General features: G+C 46.6%; 1 long non-coding RNA gene across 1 annotated transcript; it reads left to right on the top strand.

Annotated features, from left to right (window-relative positions):
- Positions 1 to 2,931: 2,931 nt before the first annotated feature.
- Positions 2,932 to 7,988, top strand: LOC142819456 (uncharacterized). The gene is made up of 3 exons (XR_012897374.1): positions 2,932 to 3,155; positions 5,708 to 5,756; positions 6,973 to 7,988. It is a non-coding gene; the product is annotated as an uncharacterized LOC142819456 (long non-coding RNA).
- Positions 7,989 to 18,124: the final 10,136 nt, after the last annotated feature.

Genomic DNA, 18,124 nt, shown 5'->3' with positions numbered 1-18,124 from the left:
CCTTTCCTTTGGTGTCCTCTAGTCCTTCTTTATGGGAACTCATGAAGAACTTTTCTGAATGCACCCTCTCCACCCAACCCCTGCTTTTAGAGACCTCTATCCTGTCCCCCGCTCCATCTCCTCTTTTCTAAGCTGAACAGTCCCAGTCTCTTTAGCCTCTCTTCATCTGGGACCTGTTCCCAACCCCTGATCATGTTAGTTGCCCTCCTCTCTCCCAGCCTTTCTCTTCCCCTCTCCCACCTCCTTTTCCCAGTCTCCCCCAGTTTTGTTCAATAAAGACAGATTCCATTTTTGACCGCAATTGTCCTTTATTTTGTACATCAAGAAAAGGGGCTAGGGAAGGGTAAGTGGAAGGAGGTGAGGGAGGAATGGGGTACGCGCCCCCGATTGGGAGGACAGGGCTGGCTCTGTGGGCTTCTGGGGGTGGACGCTCTCCTGCAGCCCCCCGATTGCCTCATCTCCCCAGATGGCAGCCTGCGGCAAGTGCAGCCGGGCTGATGGCCGAGTGCTGTGATGTGCCGAGTGTGGGCACTCCAAGCCAGGACTGCTTTGCAAGCGGGGCACCCCTTAGAACTGTCTGTCCGGGGTGGGGGTCGGGACCCTTTAAGCGCAGCCCTCGGCTAGCCTGAGACAGCATCTCCACGCTCTAAGTCCTCCTCGGATGCCCTGCCGGCACTGCTTCCGGCCATCCTTAAGCCCTGTTCAGGGTCCACTCAATGTGGACTTGCTAGTTCGAATTAGCAAAACGCTAATTCGAACTAGTTTTTAGTTCTAGACGCGTTAGTTCGAATTAGCTTAGTTCGAATTAACTAATTCGAGGTAAGTTAGTTCAAATTAGCGCTGTAGTGTAGACGTACCCTTAGGGTGTAAGGGGAGGGGTTGGGCACTGAGGGGGTTGGGGTGCAGGAGGGGGAGAGGTTGGGTCCTGGATGGCATCTGGGTGCAGGAGGGAGGGGTCGGGCACAGGGTGCAGGACCTGGACTGGGGCAGTGGATTGGGGTCTGGGATGGGAGCAGGGGGGTCAACACTCGCCCCCAGGCAATGTGATTCCCAAAGGTCCATCTCTCTGGCAGATGCTGTTAGGTGAGGGAGGAGTTGGGGGGGGTCTCCATGCACCCACAGGCACCGCCCCCAAAGCCCTCGTTGGCCAGAACTGTGACCAATGGGAGTTGCGGAGTTGGTACTGTGGGCAGAGGCAGCACACCGAGATCCCCAGGCCCGGTCTAGGGGCCACAGGGCGGGTGCTGGCCGCTTCTGGGGGTGGCGCAGGGTGAAAGCTGGCAAGGGAGCCTACCTTGGTGTGGAGAAATCCCTGTGATATCCTACTTTGTATTAAGATCTTGTCCTTTTAGATCTATCTTTAAGTGTTCTTATAGAATCTCTGGAACATTTCTCCTAGAACTTTGTATTAAGATATCTAGATCTTGTAAGAAAAAATGTCTTCTGAGCTCTCCCCTTTCCTTGATTGCCCTGTTGAAATGAACGAGGTGTGAATGGAGAATGAAAGGGGAGCACCGCCAGCAGCAGTTGCCAGGGTGGAGAAGGTCTGGGAGTCTGATCTAAGACAATACCTGCAAAGTGAGCTCATTAAGAAGAACAGACAGACAGACACCTTGGGAGTCCAGCAGCAAGTGCCTGCCCTGGGAAGAACTCTCTCTGAAGCAGCATTAAGAAAGGCCAGTTGATGACTAATTGGCTGCATGAGAGGGATAAATAGGAGGCATCTTGCAGAGGGACCCCGGGTTTTCGTCTTGTCAACATCGAAGCATCGATCTGGATCAGCAGAAGCCCGGCTCCACCCCTCCCCCATCTAACTCACCTGGCCAGTGCAGTGAGGGGAGCAACTTTTGGTAACAATAAGATGGAGTGTGCTTGTGTGTGTGAGAGAGTGCATGAGTGTGATGTATTATATGTGTAAGCGGGGGAATGGTCCCGCTATTGTGGGGAACTTTCCTGGCTTCTATACCACCCCGGTGAAATGAACCAGAGAAAGGATCTGAGTCCCCGCTCCCACTTCCTTTACCCCACGGCTCCCTGATCCTGAGGGCTCCCCCTCCACTCTCCGGAGTAGCAGAGCCCTGGAAACCCCAACAAGGCTGGGCCCAGGTTTCCTGGGGCTTAATCCCTGACCTTGTAGTCACTAGGGGCGGGAGTTAGGGTGTCCCCACTCTGAGGTGCTCTCTTTACACTGCAGGCCTTCTTGGCCCAGTGATCACTTCATAAGGTTCAAAGCAAATACAATTTATTAAACAACAACTGATTAAAGAGAAAAGAATAAGACAAAATGAGAATGGTTACATGAGAACACACAGCCCTGCTCTGTAGCACAGGGACATCAAAACAGCAGCCTGCAGAGTGTAAGGACAGTCCACAGTCTCTTCCTTAGAGGCCCTTAGAAGCCTTGGATGTGCTGCAGGGGGCTGCAGGCTGGACACGCTTGCTCTGGCAGTGACCACACAGCCTCAAGCTCTAAGGGGCCAGACCCCTCTCCCAGTCCAGAGCCTCTCCCCACACTTTGCAGTTCCCAGCTGCTCACCACATCCAGCTGCAGGCTGTGCTGTGTGGCCAGTCTCTAGCTTTTTGCGTTGCTTCTCTGTTCCTTTTGGCTCTCTGAGCACTGCCAGTCTGCTGCTCAACACAGGGTCTGTGCTCTTGAGCTGTGTGTGTCAGGCTCAGCTGCTGCAAAAACTGCCCCTCAGCACACAGCTTGCTTTGCTAGTCTCCCAGCTCCCTGTTTTTGCAGGACTTCTTCACACAGCTTGTCCTCCTATTTCAGCTCTCTGGGGGTATATCTTCACTACCCCGCTAGTTCGAACTAGCGGGGTAATGTAGGCATACCGCACTTGCAAATGAAGCCCGGGATTTGAATTTCCCAGGCTTCATTTGCATAAGCGGGGAGCCGCCATTTTTAAATCCCCGCTGGTTCGAACCCCGTGCAGCGCGGCTACACGGGGCTCGAACTAGGTAGTTCGAACTAGGATTCCTAATCCGAACTACTGGTACACCTCGTGGATCAGTAAGGTGTGCACACCCCCGGTGGTAGAAGGCCGGGTAAAGAGAGGAGGAGAAGTAGCTTTCTCGCTCCTCCCCGGTCGTAGAGTGCCGGCATTAGAAAGAAGGGAGAAGAATTAAATTTCTCGCTCCAGGAAAAAGAGGTATTGGTATTGCTATTTTAGTCCCAATAGGAGGTTGGGTATACTAAGAGGTATTGGTAGATAAGAGTAAAAAGCAGAAGCATTGCTATTCTAGTCCCAATAGGAGGGTGGGTATACTAGAAAATGTTTAAACGTAAGCAGTCTTTTAAGAAGGCTCCCAGAGAGGAGACTGAGAAATTGGCATTTGTAAAAGATGAACAAATCTTTTGAACCTTTTGAACAAATCTTGCAAAAATTCGGACATAGCTCTTGGTCTGATCAAGTGTTAGCTGATGGCCAGACAATTTCAGACCTAGAAGACAAATTGGCTAACTACTTATGGATATATAAACCCTCAACTCCAATGAAAAAGGAAGCAGCTGCAGTTTGGCTTCTATGGAAAACCTGTAATGAGGTGTTTCTCAAATTGACTGAATACAAGAATGCAAATATGAAACTGCAAAATGTAAAAGCCTCTGCTGCAGAGGTGGAGAAGTAGGAATGCATGTCCCTCAGTACCCAGACACAGCTAGATTCCCTTAAGGAAGGGTGCTGAGAGTTAAAGCAACTCACAGATTTTTCAGGAATATGCTTAAGAAAAAGGACCAGGAGGTGTGGGGCTTAGTGAACAAGGCCACCCTCCTTGCTAAACTGGTAATGGGACAAAGCCTGAGTCTGTGGAAAGGAGACAGTTTCTGTTTAGCAAGAAAAACAGGATCAGGCCCAGACACGCAGGCAGGTAAAAGATAGATTGAAGGCCTTGTGGTAGAACTGAGAAAAAGCAGTAAGTACAGGTACTGGAAATCTAAATCCTTAAAACAATACTTACAAGAGTAATATCTGAAAAAGGCCAGTTTTCATTAAGAGATAAGAAAGTGTTTTAAGAAACAGAAAACCCACAGAGAATTTAACTCTACAGAGAATGGAAGGAATTGAGCAGTTGTGAAAATGCTAAAATGGTATAGGAAAAAATTGTGGTTTCTTTGCAGCCATTCTGAAGGAAAAATGGGCCCTTTTCCAAAAGAATGTCTGTAAATAATCCAGGCAAATTTGACTCAAATCCATACATATGATTATAGATACGGCTAAAAGAACTTTAAGAGGGTTTCTATTGGAACTTAACTACCCCAATGATTAAAAGGGAATGTAATCGTTGTACAGCTATGTAGAAATAGTGTAAGAAAGGTTCAGAGAGAATGTATGTGTATCTGTGTGTAAATATATATATTGTGTAAATAAGTGAGGTTTTCAAGGTCCAGTAATCTTGTTTTGTAGGTTAGTGAACTGTTTAATAGGCTTAAAACAAATTGGTTTGGTTTATTTTCAGTAAGACCATTTCAGTCCAAGTTGTTTAATGAAAGTACAGGAAAACTCTGTGGCTACGTCTACATTGGCCCCTGTTCCGGAAGGGGCATGTTAATTTCAGCGATCGTAATAGGGAAATCCGCGGGGGATTTAAAAAAAGCGGCGGACATTTTTATTTAAATGCCGCGGGGGATATTTAAATCCCCCGCGGATTTCCCTATTACTATCGCTGAAATTAACATGCCCCTTCCGGAAAAGGGGCCAATGTAGACGAGCCCTACGAGTATAAAAGAAAGAGTTACACCCTATGCAAAGTGTAATATGGCTAAGTAATGTTAAAAACAAAGATTGCACATTTTCCTGTGACATGTCATGTATATGGTAGAAGGGGTAAAAACTGCAAATAAATCAAAATCCTGTGAAGGCTCCAGGAGCCACAACAGGTTGTACTTTCCTTTTCAGGTTGCTGTGTGAGAGAGCAGGACTTAAAAGTAAAAACTCAAAACTGTAAATCTCTGGCAAAAGTGATTGTGTCCCTTTTTAAGACAAAGCTACAGCCAGCTTTGAATCTAAAAGCAAGCCAGAAAGTGTTCTGTGGTGCAAATGCCCTAGCTGGCAGCACAAAGAAGCTTTGCAGGTAATAGCTAAGTTTGATCAGCAAACTACCTGAGATCAGAAAGTTCAAACTGTAGCCCTCCAGAAAGAAAGGTGGGGAAAAGGAGTCAAACCTAAAACTGAGAATCTAAAAATCTCAAGATCTAAAAACAAGCAAGAAAAAGGATTTATGTTTGCACAATGCTAAACATGAAAACAGATTCAAAAGGGGGTCTGTATAAGCAAAGATTTAAAGATGCTATTAACAAACTGGTCTCAAAGATAAGTAGTCTAAAGGAATGCTTTTAGAAAAATGGTCATTGGAGACACAACTCACCCTGAAAATTCTCCAGAATTACAGTAATAATGCTTCTTGGTTATTCTCCATGCATAAACTTAACACAGCAGAAACTTGCTAGACTAGTCTGCTGTACAAGAAGAAAACTGAAGTACACCTCCTCCTGAATTTGATAATTACACAGTGGGGTAATTCACCCAAAAGAAGGGGTAGAAACCATTGAAACCTGTTTTGCCTACAAAACAAAAACATGTAACTATAGGAGTAATTGTAAGCAAAGAGGAATGAAAGCATATTTGTAAAAGAGAAAGTATGTAAATAACAATGTGCCACCCCCAAAGGGGTAGAAGTATGTTCTTTTTTTTTAATCTTTCAGAAAATCAGGACAAGCTGGTACCAGCCGAACACCCTACAACACCATGGATGTATTGTTGCAACAAAGATTGTTTTATGTTTTGTGTTTGTCTAATGTCTGCCTGTCTTACTAGCTAGTATACTGTGTTAAAATGATACTGCATTAGGCAGGAAAGGTTTAATAAGCATTATGCATTTTGAGTGTATTTACAAAAACCAGTATCTCAAAAGGGTAGAAGCCAAGGAATTTGAATCTTGCTCATTGGAAAAAGTGGCAACGGTTCATTTAAAAGAAAAACTATGCATGGAGCACAAGGTTTATCTATTGATAAAAAAAAACTTGAAGGAATAAACATAAAGCACAAGGTTAAATTACTAAATAAAAAGGATAGATGTGTGAAAACATTGGGTCAAAAAAAAATCAGTGTTAACTGGAATATTTAAATCAACTTTCAGCCTGTAAGGCCAGCTGAATGCACCTGGATGTTGCATACAATTGGAAGTTTAAGGCCATTGTAACCCCATCCCTGACTGTAAGGGGCAGTTCACTGCCAGTATTTCCCCCTCTGACAATTATGCTAGTGCTAGCAGGGAGTTTATGGGATCAATATAGGAGGCATCTTGCAGAGGGACCCCAGGTTTTCGTCTTGTCAACATCGGAGCATCGATCCGGATTGGCAGAAACCCAGCTCCACCCCCTCCCCCATCTAACTCCCCTGGCCAGTGCAGTTAGGGGGAGCAACTTTTGGTAACAACAAGATGGAGTGTGCTTGTGTGTGTGAGAGAGTGCATGGGTGTGATATATCATATGCATATGATAAGTGTTGATTATTCTATGTGTGATCAATAAATGTGGCGTGTTGCCTTATCCCCCTGAAAAAGAGCCCAAGTACTTGTTTTAAGTACAACATTGGCTTCCCTGCCATGCCCGAAGTTAGCACCCAAGTCTCAGTTTGGCTGCGGTAGCGTCCAAGAGATGGGGCATGACCCTTGGTGAAAGTGGGGGCATTGGCAACCCTATTCAACAGCCATCTGGCCTCTCCCCCTCTCCCCAAGCTGGCGGGGGGAAGAATGTCTGCAGGGTGTGGCCATGGCTGCATTTATTGCAGCCGGAAAGATGCCCTCGGTGTCTGAGTATTTAGCTGCCTTTACATTTTATGGGGTAAATTGCCCCCATCTGGCAGTGGAGCCATGTCAGATGCAAAGCGATTATCCGGCATGTGTGGCTCTTGTTACTCCCACCCCTTCCAGTCAGCCCCAGGAATGCAAATGTCTGTTTATTTGCAGCGTACTTCGTCCGGCCCGGCTGGCGAGGGAGAGGAGGACGGACGCGAGGGGGAGCGGAGCTGGCGCACCCATTGCAAGGCAATGCCCATTTCTGGGGCGCGTTGATCGGAGAGGAACCAGAGGGTTCGCGGCGATTGCAAAGCGCACGGAGCCGCTGCCCCACCCCGTCAGGACACAGGATCGAAGGGCTTGCCTACACACCAAAGGGTTGTTGACACGCCTGGAGGTGTGTGCAGGGAAATGCTCTTTCCCACAATGTCACTCCCTGCGAGGCAAACACAACCCACACCCCCGGGGGGAGCACAGAGCCTTCAGTGTGTAGCTGGAGCAAGAGTCTCTGTGTAGACACCTCGCCAGGGCATGTCCCACAGGCCCGTCTTGAGTGCCCTGGGCAGCACTTTGCGCTGTTTCCCTGAAGGACACGGTTACACCCTCGGCCTCCTTTCGAGGCCTGGGGCTTTGGAACATGGGTGCAGTTCACACAGCGCCTGGAGCACGCCGGAGCCACTGGCTTTGCTGCATCTCTGGGGAGAATGTTAAACCTGCTGCCTATTAATTTCATTTGGTGACATCTAGTTCTTATATTGGGCGACTAAGTAAACAACTTTTCCTTATTCGCTTTTTCCACATGAAGCCTGATTTTATAGACCTCTAACATCTTCCCCTTAGTCTCCTCTTTTCTACTCTGAAAAGTCCCAGTTTTTTTCATCTTTCGTCATATGGGACCCGTTCCAAACCCCTCATCATTTTCGTTGCCCTTTTCTGAACCTTTTCCAATGCCAAGACATTTATTTTTTTCTGAGATGAGGCAACCATGTCTGTACGCAGTATTAAAGGTGTGGGTGTCCCATGGTTTTATAGCGTGGCAATAAAATGTTCTTTGGCTTATTCTCTGTCCCTTCTTTAATGAGCCCTAACATTCTGTTTGCTTTTTTGACGGCTGCTGCACACTGAGTGGATGTTCTCAGAGAACTATCCACAAGGACTCCAAGATCTTTCGCTTGAGTAGTTGCAGCCAAATTATTCCCCATCGTATTGGCTGTGTAGTTGGGATTATTTTTTCCAATGTGCATTAATTTTGCATTGATCAGCATTAAATGTCATTTGCCGTTTTGTTGCCCAGTCAGTTTGGGGAGATCTTTTTGAAGCTCTCCACAGTCTGCTTTGGTGTTAACTATCTTGAGCAGTTTGGTATCATCTGCAAATGTTGCCACCTCACTGCTTACCCTTGTCCCCAGACCCGTTATAAAGCGGTTGAATAGGACAGCTCCCAGGACAGACCCTTGGGAGGAGACGACTGGCTTGACAATGCAGCGTACAGAGGCCGGGTTGAGACCCAGGAGAGCCGCAGCCAAAGTGCTCCTGGCTGAGGCCCAGCTGGTGCAACCTGCCCTGGGTCTGGAAAGCTGAGAACATGGCAGCTGATGAGGCCTTTCCAGCCACACCCAGTGCTAAGGCTGATGAGGAGCTGATCAACGATTAACCAGGCCTGGCGTGTTGCTTATAACCCTGGCACGTGTTGGCTGTAACCACCGCGCTGCTGCGCTCTGACCCCAGCCTGCCTGGGCCCTGAGGTGTGTATCACAGCTATCCGTTGTCCATTAGCCCTTTGCAAGCCTTTATGGACACCCCTATGCATGTGAGAGCCCCTTTCTCCCTGCACCCGGAAAAGCATCTCACAATCACCCGCCCGCCCTTTCCTTCTCCTGAGCCTTGCTCCCCCAGCCATGCCTCGTGTACCTGCCTGAGTCACGATTTCTGGTGGGAATCGGGGCCCCCCTGGCATTCTGGCCCTAGAGCTCTGAGATGGCTGGAGTTTTCATGTAGCTGAGGCACATTCCAAACCTCCATCCAACCCGAAGGACGGTGGCGTCTCCCTGGGACACACTTGCAAGGTGCCGACAGACAATGTGACTTGCCTAACCTCTGAGCTGCACGCAGCTCTAGTGCTCCAGGGAACCCGGAGGGGAAGGCAGAGGGCAGAGACACGGCCGCTCAGCTAGAACCCCCAAAAAGCAGCTGGATCCCCCAGGAGAAAACCCCCCGACATCGGAGAATTCTAACCGTGAGGGTCGCATTTTACTGAGCCTGCCTGCTAGCTGCCTTGGGCGTGGCCTGGCTCCTGCTGTCAGCTCCCCTGCCAGTCTGGTAAGTGAGTGAGGGACCCCCAGCAGCTCCCCCACACACACCTGGGGCAGGTGAAGAACCCTACAATGCAGAGGCTCGGATCGGAGGGCTGGACTATGGCCTGGGGGCTGCGAGGGGGCTCCAGAGCTGAGGGTGGGGGGCTGTATGGATAGTGGGTTGTGTGCTCATGGGGTCAGTGCTGGTAGGGTGAACTGAGGCCAGTGGGGGTCACTGGGGCTGGGGGACTGAACGGAGGGGTTGGTGGGAACAGAACTGATGGGGCCAAGGAGAGGGGTCGCTGTGGGGTGAGATTGGGCACCTCACCCAAATCCACATGGGCAGCACCAGTCGTCACGTGCCCACAGCGGGAGGGGCAGGGGGCGTCCAATCACCAAGAAACAGACCAGAAAACACAATATGAACTTTTAAAAACATGGCCTGATGTTAGAACCAATCCTACAGCTTTGTAGAGGGCGCCATTGAGGGGGGATTAGGGAGGGCAATAGCTCCCTCCTCCCGAGTTTGGACCCACGGAGTCATACTTGAGGTCTGCTTAAAGCCCCTGCCCTGACTCCAGAGGCAGCTCTTAAATGCAACAGAGTTTGAGCAGCTTGCAGCTTTGCCTTTGGGGCAGGCAGTTTGATACAAAACAGGTGGGGCAGGGTGATTAAGAAAACCAAAGGCTGGTTATTCAGGTAATCGAAGGGTCGAGAGATCATCATGAAAACATTGCCGGGTACGCCACTTAAAAGATGAGGGAGGGAGTAGGAGTGAGTGTTGTGCTGCTGGGGTTTGCATTTGGACCACTGTGCTAACCGTCTCACAAAATGTTCTTGAAAAAGGGGTAAGGAGTGACTAACCCAAAGCTGACTACAAAGGGATCTCACAAAACTGGGTGACTGGGCAACACAAGGGCAGCTGGAATTCAGTATTGAGAAGTGCAAAGTAATACACCTGGGAAAATATAAACCTACCGATAGATACAAACATGATGGGATCTAAAGGAGCTGTTACCTCTCAGGAAGGAGATCTTGGAATCCTTGTGAGTAGTTCTCTGAAAACATCTGTTCCGTGTGCAGTGGGCAGTCTAAAAATGAACAAGCTCACAGATTATTGGGAATCACTAGAAAAGGAATAGAGAATAAGACAAAATATCAGAATGCCTCTATGTAAAGTCAGTGTACGCCCACATCTTGAATACTGTATGCCGATCTGGCCCTCACATCTAATGGATTTGGAAAAGGTACAGGAAGGGCAACTGAAATGATTAGGGATATGGAACAGCTTCCAGAAGAGGCAATATTAACAACTCTGGGACTTTTTGGCTTGGAAAAGACATGACTGATGGGTGGGGGAATATGTTCAAGGTCTAGAAAATCATGGCCAGTGTGGACAAATAGAATAAGGAAATGTTATTCATTCCTTCACTAACATAACACGAGAAGATGACCCATTAAATGTGTCGGCAGCAGATTTAAAACAAGCAAAATAGGCTACAGGGGATCATCATGATGGTTGATTCTGGTTATTCGTTCTGAAGCACCTGTCATTGGCCACTGTGGGAAGGCAGGGGACTGGGCTAGAAGGACTGTTGGTCTAAGCCAGTATGGCTGTTCTGATGTTCTTATATAGAGCTGAAATGTTCTTATATAGACCTGCCCCTTGCTGTAACCCGCTAGACCCCGCACCTCTTCCAGAGCTGAGCTAGAGCCCAGGAGTCCGGATGGGGTCTCTCTCTCTCTCTCTCTCTCTCTCTTTCTCTCCACAGAGTTAGTAACAAAAGAATCATAGAATCATAGGACTGGAAGGGACCTCGAGAGGTCATCGAGTCCAGCCCCCCGCCCTCAAGGCAGGACCAAGCTCCGTCTACACCATCCCTGACAGATGTCTATCTAACCTGTTCTTAAATATCTCCAGAGAGGGAGATTCCACCACCTCCCTTGGCAATTTATTCCAATATTTGACCACCCTGACAGTTAGGAATTTTTTCCTAATGTCCAATCTAAACCTCCCCTGCTGCACTTTAAGCCCATTACTCCTTGTCCTGTCCTCAGAAACCAAGAGGAACAAATTTTCTCCTTCCTCCTTGTGACACCCTTTTAGATATTTGAAAACCGCTATCATGTCCCCCCTTAATCTTCTTTTTTTCCAAACTAAACAAGCCCAGTTCATGAGGCCTGGCTTCATAGGTCATGTTCTCTAGACCTTTAATCATTCTTGTCGCTCTTCTCTGTACCCTTTCCAATTTCTCCACATCTTTCTTGAAATGTGGCGCCCAGAACTGGACACAGTACTCCAGCTGAGGCCTAACTAGTGCAGAGTAGAGCGGCAGAATGACTTCACGAGTTTTGCTTACAACACACCTGTTGATACAACCTAGAATCATATTTGCTTTTTTTGCAACAGCATCACACTGTTGACTCATATTCAACTTGTGGTCCACTATGACCCCTAGATCCCTTTCCGCCATGCTCCTTCCTAGACAGTCGCTTCCCATCTTGTATGTATGGAACTGATTGTTCCTTCCTAAGTGGAGCACTTTGCATTTCTCTTTATTAAACCTCATCCTGTTTACCTCTGACCATTTCTCTAACTTGCTAAGGTCATTTTGAATTATGTCCCTATCCTCCAAAGAAGTTGCAACCCCACCCAGTTTGGTATCATCTGCAAACTTAATAAGCGTACTCTCTATCCCAATATCTACATCATTGATGAAGATATTGAACAGTACGGGTCCCAAAACAGACCCTTGCGGAACTCCACTTGTTATCCCTTTCCAGCAGGATTTAGCACCGTTAACAACAACTCTCTGACTATGGTTATCCAGCCAATTATGCACCCACCTTATCGTGGCCCTATCTAAGTTATATTTGCCTAGTTTATCAATAAGAATATCATGCGAGACCGTACCAAATGCCTTACTAAAGTCTAGGTATATGACATCCACCGCTTCTCCCTTATCCACAAGGCTCGTTATCCTATCAAAGAAAGCTATCAGATTAGTTTGGCATGACTTGTTCTTCACAAACCCATGCTGGCTATTCCCTATCACTTTATTACCTTCCAAGTGTTTGCATATGATTTCCTTAATTACCTGCTCCATTATCTTCCCTGGGACAGACGTTAAACTGACCGGTCTGTAGTTTCCTGGGTTGTTCTTATTCCCCTTTTTATAGATGGGCACAATATTTGCCCTTTTCCAGTCTTCTGGAATCTCCCCTGTCTGCCATGATTTTTCAAAGATCATAGCTAAAGGCTCAGATACCTCCTCTATCAGCTCCTTGAGTATCCTGGGATGCATTTCATCAGGACCAGGTGACTTGCTGACATCTAACTTTCCTAAGTGATTTTTAACTTGTTCTTTGTGTATCCTATCTTCTAAACTTACCCTCTCTCTGCTTGTATTCACTACGTTAGGCACACCTCCAGACTTCTCGGTGAAGACCGAAACAAAGAAGTCATTGAGCATCTCTGCCATTTCCAAGTTTCCTGTTACTGCTTCTCCCTCCTCACTAAGCAGTGGGCCTACCCTGTCCTTGGTCTTCCTCTTGCTTTTAATGTATTTATAAAAGGTCTTCTTGTTTCCCTTTATGCCTGTAGCTAGTTTGATCTCATTTTGTGCCTTTGCCTTTCTAATCTTGCCCCTGCATTCCCGTGTTGCTTGCCTATATTCATCCTTTGTTAGTTGTCCTAGTTTCCATTTTTTATATGACTCCTTTTTTATTTTGAGATCGTGCAAGATCTCCTTGTTAAGCCAAGCTGGTCTTTTGCCATATTTTCTATCTTTCCTACACAGCGGAATTGTTTGCTTTTGGGCCCTTAACAACGTCCCTTTGAAATACTTCCAACTCTCCTCAGTTGTTTTTCCCTTCAGTCTTGCTTCCCATGGGACCTTACCTACAAGTTCTCTGAGCTTATCAAAATCTGAATAGATAAAAGAAGAATATGTATTAAAATGTTAAGGCTAACCAGTGTCCCTTACGCGACTTGCCACATGATCATAGAATCATAGAATCATAGGACTGGAAGGGACCTCGAGAGGTCATCGAGTCCAGCCCCCCGCCCTCAAGGCAGGATCAAGCTCCGTCTACACCAGGGGTCTCCAAACTTTTCAGCCCGAGGGCCGCATTAACTATCAAACAGCAGTTCGGGGGCCGACTACACACTTGAGGTCCAAATAAAAAACAATCAAAACATGGATGTTGTTTTTAATTATTTATTTAATATTATTTTATTCAGTTATTATTTAATAACACATTGATACACTACACATGAACACCTGTATTAGTGTGAATGGTGAAATTGTTTCCTGGATGCCAAAATAGCAGACATTTCTGGCTTTAGATTTGTTGTCCCTAACATCAACAGTGACATGAACACCTGTATTAGTGTGAATGGTGAAATTGTTTCCTGGATGCCAAAATAGCAGACATTTCTGGCTTTAGATTTGTTGTCCCTAACATCAACAGTGACCTGAGATTATCATCGGACAAGTTTGTTCTCAAATTGTTCTTCACGTATTTCATTCTTGAAAATGTTTGTTCACACAGGTATGTTGTTCCAAAGATTGAAAGGTACCTTGATGCAAAAGTTTTGACATTAGGAAAGTCTTCCTTGGGCAAAAACTGGTAAAAACCCACCAGTCCTATTTTGAACTTGTCCCTAAGGAGGTCATTTGCTTGCAACTCAAGGACTTCCAGCTGCAGTTCATCTGGGCAACTGGCCACATCTGCTTCAAATGGGTTTTGAAACAATCTCACTTCTTCTGCCTTTGAATCCAAAAAGGTCTCCACGGGCCGGATGAGAGGGCCTCGCGGGCCGCATCCGGCCCCCGGGCCGTAGTTTGGAGACCCCTGGTCTACACCATCCCTGACAGATGTCTATCTAACCTGTTCTTAAATATCTCCAGAGAGGGAGATTCCACCACCTCCCTTGGCAATTTATTCCAATATTTGACCACCCTGACAGTTAGGAATTTTTTCCTAATGTCCAATCTAAACCTCCCCTGCTGCACTTTAAGCCCATTACTCCTTGTCCTGTCCTCAGAAACCAAGAGGAACAAATTTTCTCCTTCCTCCTTGTGACACCCTTTTAGATATTTGAAAACCGCTGTCATGTCCCCCCTTAATCTTCTTTTTTCCAAACTAAACAAGCCCAGTTCATGAAGCCTGGCTTCATAGGTCATGTTCTCTAAACCTTTAATCATTCTTGTCGCTCTTCTCTGTACCCTTTCCAATTTCTCCACATCTTTCTTGAAATGTGGCGCCCAGAACTGGACACAGTACTCCAGCTGAGGCCTAACTAGTGCAGAGTAGAGCGGCAGAATGACTTCACGAGTTTTGCTTACAACACACCTGTTAATACAACCTAGAATCATATTTGCTTTTTTTGCAACAGCATCACACTGTTGACTCATATTCAACTTGTGGTCCACTATGACCCCTAGATCCCTTTCTGCCATGCTCCTTCCCAGACAGTCGCTTCCCATCCTGTATGTATGGAACTGATTGTTCCTTCCTAAGTGGAGCACTTTGCATTTCTCTCTATTAAACCTCATCCTGTTTACCTCTGACCATTTCTCTAACTTGCTAAGGTCATTCTGAATTATGTCCCTATCCTCCAAAGAAGTCGCAACCCCACCCAGTTTGGTATCATCTGCAAACTTAATAAGCGTACTCTCTATCCCAATATCTACATCATTGATGAAGATATTGAACAGTATGGGTCCCAAAACAGACCCTTGAGGAACTCCACTTGTTATCCCTTTCCAGCAGGATTTAGAACCGTTAACAACCACTCTCTGACTACGGTTATCCAGCCAATTATGCACCCACCTTATCGTGGCCCTATCTAAGTTATATTTGCCTAGTTTATCAATAAGAATATCATGCGAGACCGTATCAAATGCCTTACTAAAGTCTAGGTATATGACATCCACCGCTTCTCCCTTATCCAAAAGGCTCGTTATCTTATCAAAGAAAGCTATCAGATTAGTTTGGCATGACTTGTTCTTCACAAACCCATGCTGGCTATTCCCTATCACTTTATTACCTTCCAAGTGTTTGCATATGATTTCCTTAATTACCTGCTCCATTATCTTCCCTGGGACAGACGTTAAACTGACCGGTCTATAGTTTCCTGGGTTGTTCTTATTCCCCTTTTTATAGATGGGCACAATATTTGCCCTTTTCCAGTCTTCTGGAATCTCCCCTGTCTGCCATGATTTTTCAAAGATCATAGCTAAAGGCTCAGATACCTCCTCTGTCAGCTCCTTGAGTATCCTGGGATGCATTTCATCAGGACCTGGTGACTTGCTGACATCTAACTTTCCTAAGTGATTTTTAACTTGTTCTTTGTGTATCCTATCTTCTAAACTTACCCTCTCTCTGCTTGTATTCACTACGTTAGGCACACCTCCAGACTTCTCGGTGAAGACCGAAACAAAGAAGTCATTGAGCATCTCCGCCATTTCCAAGTTTCCTGTTACTGCTTCTCCCTCCTCACTAAGCAGTGGGCCTACCCTGTCCTTGGTCTTCCTCTTGCTTTTAATGTATTTATAAAAGGTCTTCTTGTTTCCCTTTATGCCTGTAGCTAATTTGATCTCATTTTGTGCCTTTGCCTTTCTAATCTTGCCCCTGCATTCCCGTGTTGCTTGCCTATATTCATCCTTTGTTATTTGTCCTAATTTCCATTTTTTATGAGACTCCTTTTTTATTTTGAGATCATGCAAGATCTCCTTGTTAAGCCAAGCTGGTCTTTTGCCATATTTTCTATCTTTCCTACACAGCGGAATTGTTTGCTTTTGGGCCCTTAACAACGTCCCTTTGAAATACTTCCAACTCTCCTCAGTTGTTTTTCCCTTCAGTCTTGCTTCCCATGGGACCTTACCTACAAGTTCTCTGAGCTTATCAAAATCTGCCTTCCTGAAATCCATTACCTCAATTGTGCTGGTCTCCCTTCTACCTTTCCTTAAGATCATGAACTCTATTATTTCGTGATCACTGTCCCCTATACTGTCTTCCACTTTCAAGTTCTCAACTAGTTCCTCCCTATTTGTTAAAACCAAATCCAGAACAGCTTCTCCTCTGGTAGCTTTTTCAACCTTCTGAAACAGAAAGTTGTCTCCAATGCAGTCCAGAAACTTATTGGATAGCCTGTGCCTCGCTGTGTTAGTTTCCCAACATATGTCTGGATAGTTGAAGTCCCCCATCACCACCAAATCTTGGGCTTTGGATAGTTTTGTTAATTGTTTAAAAAAGGCCTCATCCACCTCTTCCACCTGGCTAGGTGGCCTGTAGTAGACTCCTAGCATGATATCACCCTCGTTTTTTACCCCTTTTAGCTTAACCCAGAGACTCTCTACACAGCTATCTCCTACGTTCATCTCCACTTCAGTCCAAGTGTGTACATTTTTAATATACAAGGCAACCCCTCCTCCCTTTTTTCCCTGTCTGTCCTTCCTGAGCAAGCCGTACCCTTCCATACCAACATTCCAATCATGCGTCCCATCCCACCAGGTTTCTGTAATACCAATGATATCATAGTTGTATTTATTGGTTAGCAATTCCAGTTCTTCCTGCTTATTACCCATACTTCTCGCATTTGTATATAGGCATCTAAGATACTGATTTGATCTTGCCTCCCTGTTGTGCCCTGACCCTCCTTTCTCCTTGCCATTATAGGCCGTAGTCCCCCCCATTTCCAACCCATCTCCCAGTCCCGCACATTCAGCACTTACCTGTGGGCTTTGCTCACCTGCCCCCGACAAACCTAGTTTAAAGCCCTCCTCACAAGGTTAGCCAGTCTGTGTCCAAACAAGGCCTTCCCGCTCCTGGAAAGGTGAACTCCATCTCCGCCAACCAGTCCTTCCTGGAAGAGCACCCCGTGATCAAGGAAGCCGAATCCCTCCTGGTGACACCATCGTCGCAGCCAGGCATTCACCTCCAGAATGCACCTCTCTCTGCCCGGGCCCCTACCTTTGACAGGAAGGATAGAAGAGAATACCACCTGCGCTCCAAACTCCTTCACCCGTACTCCCAAAGCCCTGTAGTCACACTTGATCCGCTCAGTGTCACACCTGGCAGTATCATTTGTGCCCACGTGGATGAGTAGCATGGGGTAGTAGTCAGAGGGCCGGATAATCCTCGACAATGCCTCCGTAACATCTCGGATACGGGCCCCTGGCAGACAGCATACCTCTCGAGATGAGCTGTCAGGGCGACAGATGGGTGCCTCCGTTCCCCTCAGAAGAGAGTCTCCAACCACCACTACCCTACATTTCCTCCTCGCAGTGGTGGCAGGAGACTGCTCAACCTTGGTGGTGCAAGGCCTGGTCTCCTCCACTGTGGGGGATGACTCCTTTTCTCCTGCTGAAAGTAAAGTGTAACGGTTATGTAACACAGTGGGAGGGTTAGGAGCAGGGGTGGAACACGATGTCGGAACATGATGTCGGAACATGTTCATGTTAGAGCTGAGTGGGGCTCATATTTAGTTAATTTTCTTTCTTTGATATAGGAATTAGATACAGTGCTCCAGTCTACTAACTGCTAAGCTGTCTGTCCAAAAGGCAGCCTTGGTAGCCCATGGATAGAGATGATGGGGGGGGAGGCCAGATGGGGGTTGGGTCCCCCCATGTGGTACTTAGCTTGTACTGAGCATGCTCAGTAACACTGCTGAAACTTCTGTCCTCAGCCCGCCCCTTCAGGCACTCACTGTGCTCCCCCCAACACAGCATGCACAGGTTACCCTGTCATGGCTCCTTCCCCACTCTGGCGTGATAAATGCAGAAGTGGGGGCCAGCAAGTGTACCCCAAAGCCTTATCTACCAGGCTTTGGTATAAAACTTCCCCCAAAATCTTAAAAACCTAGATTTTGGGAATAAAACTTCCACTGCCACCACCCAAATATTAATAACGAGATTAGGGGAAAGATCATTTGGGAAATCTCACCCCATTATAAAAATCAGGACACACAAGTAACCAATGACAGGTTAATAAAAAGAAAAGAGAAAACTTTTATTATTACA

Source organism: Pelodiscus sinensis, chromosome 23, assembly GCF_049634645.1.
Source record: "Pelodiscus sinensis isolate JC-2024 chromosome 23, ASM4963464v1, whole genome shotgun sequence".
NCBI lineage: Eukaryota > Metazoa > Chordata > Testudines > Trionychidae > Pelodiscus > Pelodiscus sinensis.
Note: the sequence above shows the minus strand (reverse complement) of the source record. Positions and strands in the feature narration are given on the sequence as shown.